This window comes from Euprymna scolopes, chromosome 46 (assembly GCF_053919585.1).
Source record: "Euprymna scolopes isolate OS-2025 chromosome 46, ASM5391958v1, whole genome shotgun sequence".
NCBI classification, from domain to species: Eukaryota; Metazoa; Mollusca; class Cephalopoda; order Sepiida; family Sepiolidae; genus Euprymna; species Euprymna scolopes.
Genome location: NC_136527.1, coordinates 12,142,817 through 12,149,815, shown reverse-complemented (window position 1 = coordinate 12,149,815; position 6,999 = coordinate 12,142,817). Strand labels below are relative to the sequence as shown.

General features: G+C 38.8%; 1 pseudogene; it reads right to left on the bottom strand.

Moving 5' to 3' along the window:
- Window positions 1-2,511: 2,511 nt before the first annotated feature.
- LOC145271739 (U2 spliceosomal RNA) lies at window positions 2,512-2,638 on the bottom strand (annotated as a pseudogene).
- Window positions 2,639-6,999: the final 4,361 nt, after the last annotated feature.

Sequence of the window (6,999 nt, the reverse complement as noted above, 5' to 3'; positions counted from 1 at the left end):
GTCCCCTTTTTGTTCTTTATATCTCTAAGTATTTTTTCATGGAGTTTAGTTTCGTGTGACGGCGTATCAACACTTTCCGGGTTATTTTAAGCTGAATTCAGTAATTTTGGTAAAACCCGAGCGGTCACGCATATTAACCTACTTGAGCGTGGCCTACGTAAATAGAAGGCCGTTTTTATTAAAGTCACGTTACCTACTGACGCCGTGGCATAAAATGGTCACGGTTAAGCGATATATGCCTATCTTATGAGGATAAGCATGTTCTGTTTTAATTCTTAAAAAAAAAATCCTGAACGATTTATAATTTCTTAACATCTTCAAATATTTATTCAGGGTGTTTATTGTGATTGTTTTGTTTTACGGCATATCAACCCTTTTCGGATTATTTAATGCTGAATCAGTTTATTTCGGAAAACGTGTTTTATGCTTCTAAGTATTTTTTCATGGAGTTTGATTGGATTGTTTCGTTTGACTTGAACACTTGTTATGTAACGGATGTCTGGGACCATCCGATACATAACGGTTAAAATAAAACTTTTTAAGAAACTCGAAAGGAGGGCGATTTTTTGTTTACAAAGTAAAGTGATTGTGGGGGAGATCGCATATTTTGCTGGAATGGGATATTCCTTTGCGAGAACAAAGAAAGATTGGAATGTCCTGGAAAAAACAATTATGGTCAAGGCTGGAACGTGTAAAGACACGTGCAATAAACAAAAACAATAGTCGCCCGACTAAGAGAAAATGGGTTACTGGAGATCTGGGTCAAATGCAAGCAATGTATTTTGTAAACAAAGCTAAAACTTGCCTGGGAATCGAAGAATCGATTATCGACAGTAAATGAATTAACCAATCAAATGCAAGCCAGTGGAGATCGTAATTGTGAAAAAATGCGGGAACAAAAAAATCCTGTGAATATAATGATGTGATTTTTGGAGTCAGAGAGCAGAAGTAGGTCTGAGGACCGCTGAAGGACGTGCGATTGTCGAAGTGAAATCGCGTTTTCCCCCTCCGATCACTCAATGAAAGGAAAGCCAAGCCGCAGAAATGAACAATTTGATAAAATGCATGTAAGGCTTTAGTTAAAAATATATTTTTATATAAAAAGCAATCGTGACTTACGTCTTTCCTTTATGTTTTGAGTTACGCCTGATCGTTATGTGCATATCAAAACTTTGTTTCAGATACCGTCGTTGTTATGACAAGATCGACAATTGATAAGTCAGCTTGAATGAAAAAATGCCCAGTCAAGGAGGAAATAACCATGCTGTCTTAGCAGTTGCCATGACAACCGTTTAGCTCAGATCGTAAACAAGTAAAACTAGCGGACGATCAAGGAAATTGACGGCTACTACGTTTTTGTTACAAACCTAACTACGACCGTTCCCAACCTGGGGTCCTGTGCAACGTAACACACTTTCCGGGTTATTTTAAGCTTAATTCAGCCATTTTGGTAAAAGCTGAGCATGGCCTACGTAAATAGAAGTCCGTTTCTACTAAAGTCACGTTACCTGCTGACGTCGCGAAATAAAATGATCACGGTTAAGCAATATATGACTCTTATGAGGATAGGCATGTTCTGTTTTAATTCTTAAAAAAAAAAATGCCGAGGGATTTATAAAACTGGTCCAAAAGTGACTGTATTAGAGGAATCATGTATATAAACCTACACGCGCCATTGCTTGGTGTCTGTGAACACGTGCAAAATATCAGCAGCAGCATGTGAAGATATTAGCATCAGTAGCCAAAAAAAATACTTAAATGAGGAAGTGTGCGCGAGAAGGAAAAGGGGGGGGGAAGAAAAAAGAAAAAAAAAACGTAGCACATGCTCGGGATAAAAAAAGGCAGTCGACATCGAAGAAAATGGATGTGTAACTGCCGAGGAATTTAGAAAACTGGTCCAAAAGTGCCTTACACGAGCGATTGCTTGGTGTATACGTCATAGTGCAACGTACGTAGACCCGCAGGAACAAACCAACAAAGGAAATAAATAAATAAAAGTCCATTTATTTAGGATAAACAATAAACACATATAAACAAAATTACTTTTAACATTTTTTAAACATTTTACTAAATTTTTAACGTTAGAATTATTAGTTATTATATTGTACCTAATAAAGGGTGACCCCAAATATAACAAAAGCTAAATGGAGGCCATCTAGAACATATGCTGTAGAACGGATAAAAAAGGCCAAAGACTCTAGTGTTTTGATGTGATGTTTTGAATATAATAAGACCGATAGCCATTAGTCGCGTGCTCTCGTGTAATGAATGAATGTGTGAATGTAGGATTCACATGAAATTCTTAAAGATAAACTAAAATGACCGAAAAATGGGCTGAAATGACTTAAATAAATAAAAAGTAAATGACTTAGAATGACTTTAATGAACTTAAGGATGAATTGAATGACCTTAAGAATGACTTGAATTCTTAAAAAATAACTGGAATCCTTCAAAAACAACTTGAATGATCTGGAGAATGACTTGAATGGCTTTGAGACTGACTGATTGTAAAGTGGGTGATCATTTTAAATTAAATTAATACAGAAAAGTGATCCCCCACTTCATATCACAATAAGTACAGAATATAGTAAGAACAGATACTACACTTTGATCTTGGCCAAAAGGCCAAGAAAAGGGTATTTATTTGCTCCCCCACCGAGCAAATTAGGAACAAAGCCGATTTTTAAAGTAAGGAGTGAAGGAGAAATGGGGGCCAGCTCCCCGGGGAGTAGAGGAGCTGGATAGTGACGATTGGTATGAAGGGTTGCCCCTACATTGATCAAGGTCTTATATGTGGGGTTTCCCCCACATATGGTCTTGGCTTGCAGTATCTGCCGGAACAGATGGTATTTATTTGCTCCCCCACCGAGCAAATTAGGCACAAGGCCAATTTTTAATGTGAGGAGTGAAGGGAGGGGAAAGGGAAAAAGGGGACCAGCTCCCGAGAGGTGGGAAATGGGAGCTGGTTAAAGGTCAGGTATGTGGGGTTGCCCCCACATCTGGTCTTTGCTTGCAGTATCTGCCGGAACAGATGGTATTTATTTGCTCCCCCACCGAGCAAATTAGGCACAAGGCCGATTTTTAATGTGAGGAGTGAAGGGGAAATGGGGACCAACTCCCCGGGGAGTAGGGGAGCTGGATAGTGACAATTGGTATGAAGGGTTGCCCCTACATTGACCAAGGTCTTATATGTGGGGTTGCCCCCACATATGGTCTTTGCTTGCAGTATCTGCCGGAACAGATGGTATTTATTTGCTCCCCCACTGAGCAAATTAGGCACAAGGCCGTTTTTAATGTGAGGTAAAAACCAGCTCCCCTAAAAGGGGTCACTCTGGTTACCAAAAATAATAATTGTCCCAGTATAGAGGGTTTCCCCTCCATTGACTGGTACAAATTATCTTAAGTGCAGCATCTGCCGGAACAGATGGTATTTATTTGCTCCCCCACCGAGCAAATTAGGCACAAGGCCAATTTTTAACGTGAGGAGTGAAGGGAGGGGGAAGGGAAAAAGGGGACCAGCTCCCGAGAGGTGGGAAATGGGAGCTGGTTAAAGGTCAGGTATGTGGGGTTGCCCCCACATCTGGTCTTTGCTAGTCATAGCTAGTCATAGCTTGCAGCATCTGCCGGAACAGATGGTGTTTATTTGCTCCCCCACTGAGCAAATTAGGCACAAGGCCGTTTTTAATGTGAGGTAAAAACCAGCTCCCCTAAAAGTAGGCAAAAAGGGGGCACTCTGGTTACCAAAAATAATAATTGTCCCAGTATAGAGGGTTTCCCCTCCATTGACTGGTACAAATTATCTTAAGTGCAGTATCTGCCGGAACAGATGGTATTTATTTGCTCCCCCACTGAGCAAATTAGGCACAAGGCCGTTTTTAATGTGAGGTAAAAACCAGCTCCCCTAAAAGGGGTCACTCTGGTTACCAAAAATAATAATTGTCCCAGTATAGAGGGTTTCCCCTCCATTGACTGGTACAAATTATCTTAAGTGCAGTATCTGCCGGAACAGATGGTGTTTATTTGCTCCCCCACTGAGCAAATTAGGCACAAGGCCGTTTTTAATGTGAGGTAAAAACCAGCTCCCCTAAAAGGGGTCACTCTGGTTACCAAAAATAATAATTGTCCCAGTATAGAGGGTTTCCCCTCCATTGACTGGTACAAATTATCTTAAGTGCAGTATCTGCCGGAACAGATACTACACTTTGATCTTGGCTGAAAGGATGAGAAAAGCTTAAAAAGCTAAGAACAGCATCTATTAACAACAGACCTTTGATCTTAACCAAAAAGGCCAAGCACAAAAGTGTTACGGACAGACCGACAGACGGACAGACAGACCGACGGACTGACGGACCGACGGACCGACAGAGGACTTATAGAGTCACTTGCACGTGACTAATGAACTAGTTATGACCAAAGTTTTATTTCATTCGGACAAAACACTAAGAAAGGGGGCCCAATTAGAGTTGGGGCCCGTTTTTTTTGGTCACCCTGTATATAGTAGCACTTTCGACAAGTAAAAATAAAATGACTGAGCTAAATTTGAAACCAAAAATATATAGCTCTCAAGTCTTTGAAAATAATTAAAAATGACCTTGTCTAACCTAGGAATGTAAATTGGTCGAGTCGATTACTCCTTCCAAGGGCAACTGTTTTGTTTTCAATTTTAAACCCATAGCGGCAGCGTGCTACATGTCCAAATACGCTATGTAACAAATTTAAACTCTGGAGACCAAATATTCACAGAGGAGTTTGGTAGAGACTTTTCGGACACACACACACCGTCAATCTAACTAAGTTGCAGGGGTACTATGTAGGGAGTTTAGCAGCAAGATGTCTGTTCACATTACCTAAACAATATTTGGTCGTTTGACATCATTATATGTACACTTAAGTACGTATATTCCTTCCATTTTATAAGCTAATATTAGTTTATTACATTTTCACCTCAAACAAGGCATATTGCCACTTTGATGTAGGGGGCTACTATCAGGGACCTAAGTTCCAGGGGTACTATCTGGGGAGATGAGCAGCAAGATGTCTGTTCACATTACACTTGAACTTCTGCATGTCAGTACAGTCGGGAAGCAGGAAACCGGAAGATTCCAAAGTCCTGCAGTTCTGGGGAAAAAGCTATTAGAGTAAAAGGCTTTCTTACATCTAGGGATCTCAACTTCGATCCAAATCCAAAAATTAAACCAAAAAAACAAACAAACAAACAAACAAACAAAAAAAACAGTCGATCATTTCACAAATTTTCATGCTGCCACTATTTATTAAGCTTTCAAAATTTTGTGTGTAATAGAGCGCGTACGTGCGCATGGGGAAATTTTATTAGCAGCTGTAAGATAGCTGGTTTGCAAGGATCTAGCCATCAGTAGCCGAAAAATTAGGAAGTATGCGCGAGAAAAAAAAAGAATTGAATTTTATAAATTTCTTTGTAGAAAATAAATATGGAGTGAATAAGATTTCCAGACTACATCTCGATTTAGTAATTTTTGTTTTTATTCAATTTTCATCCGCAAACAAGGCACAGTGCCACTTTGAAGTAGGGAGCTACTATCAGGGACATAAGTTGCAGGGGTATTATGAAGGGAGTTGAGCAGCAAGATGTCTGTTCACATTACATTTGAACTTCTGCATGTCAGTACAGTTGGGAAAGCAAAATCCCGGAAGGGAGTTCCAAAGTCTTACAGTTCTGGGGAAGAAACTATTGGAGTAGAAGGCTTTTTTACATCTAGGGATCTAAACTGTGAAGGGGTGGGACTTTGCTGCTTGTCGGGTTTGTCGGGGTTATTTACGTCGATGAGGTACAAGTGCTTGTAGTTCATCAGAGCATTCACCATTAAAGTACTTCTAGAACAGGCAGAGAGATGCAACATTCCAGGAGCGAGAGACTAGTAGCAGATGCACCAACCAAAATATGACAACAGGATAATTTCAGGCGTAAGTAGCTTCTAGCACGGTAGAGAGAGCCCACCTTCTTTGCAGCAGCCTTGGCAATGCTCTCAATATATATATATATATATATATATATATATATATATTCACTCTTTCATTCCACCATAAACGAACATTTCTGTTAAAATCTGAGGAAGCTACATGACGGTCAAAAAACGGTCGTGTAGCTGAAACAATAATGTAACTAAACAGAAAAATATGGTAATAAAAAATGAAACGTATATATATATATATATATATATATATATATATATATATTACATCGTTTAACACCACCATCAATGTATCCCGCCAATTCTGTGGAACACACTCATCCCGCCAAACAGTTTGGCAGGGCTTAAAAGCCACCTTCGTGCGGCCCATCACTGATTTGTTTTCATGATTCTGTATATCTAGTTTTTTTTTATTTTTTAATTTTTTTTTTTAATATATGTGCTATATCAAATAATGGCAATGTTCGAAAAGGAATTTGCTGCCATCATGTGTGTATGTATGTATGTATGTATGTATGTATGTATGTATGTATGCATGTATGTCTGCCTAAAACTTTCGACAGAAATGATAAAATTTCACGAGATCAGTATCGTTTTAAAGCTCCACCCTTCGGACGACAAATATCGAAAAATTGGCTAAAAACATTAATTCTTTCATCTTCAACTCGGCATTTTTCTACAAGGAGGAGTCGCTTTTTTTCGCCGATATTTTCGAAAGTCATCCCCGCTTTCGATTGCCTAGCTTTAATTTAGACCTTCGCCACTTCCGGTTTGGCGATGGACGCAACGGCAAGGACGTCACGTTTTTTTTTCATATTCTTTTCCTCCTTTCTATAAATTTATGATATTTTTTACTAGAATATCTTGTCCTTTACTTTTCCATGTTTAAGCTTAACCATATTACTTTTTATGCTCGCATTTTTCTATTGTAATAACATTATATAATCAATTCTTAATGCTGCAATATTTTAAGTTAAAAATTTATTATATTTTTTACTAGAATATCTTGTCCTTTTCTTTTCCAGTTTTAACAACTAGTCCTTTACTT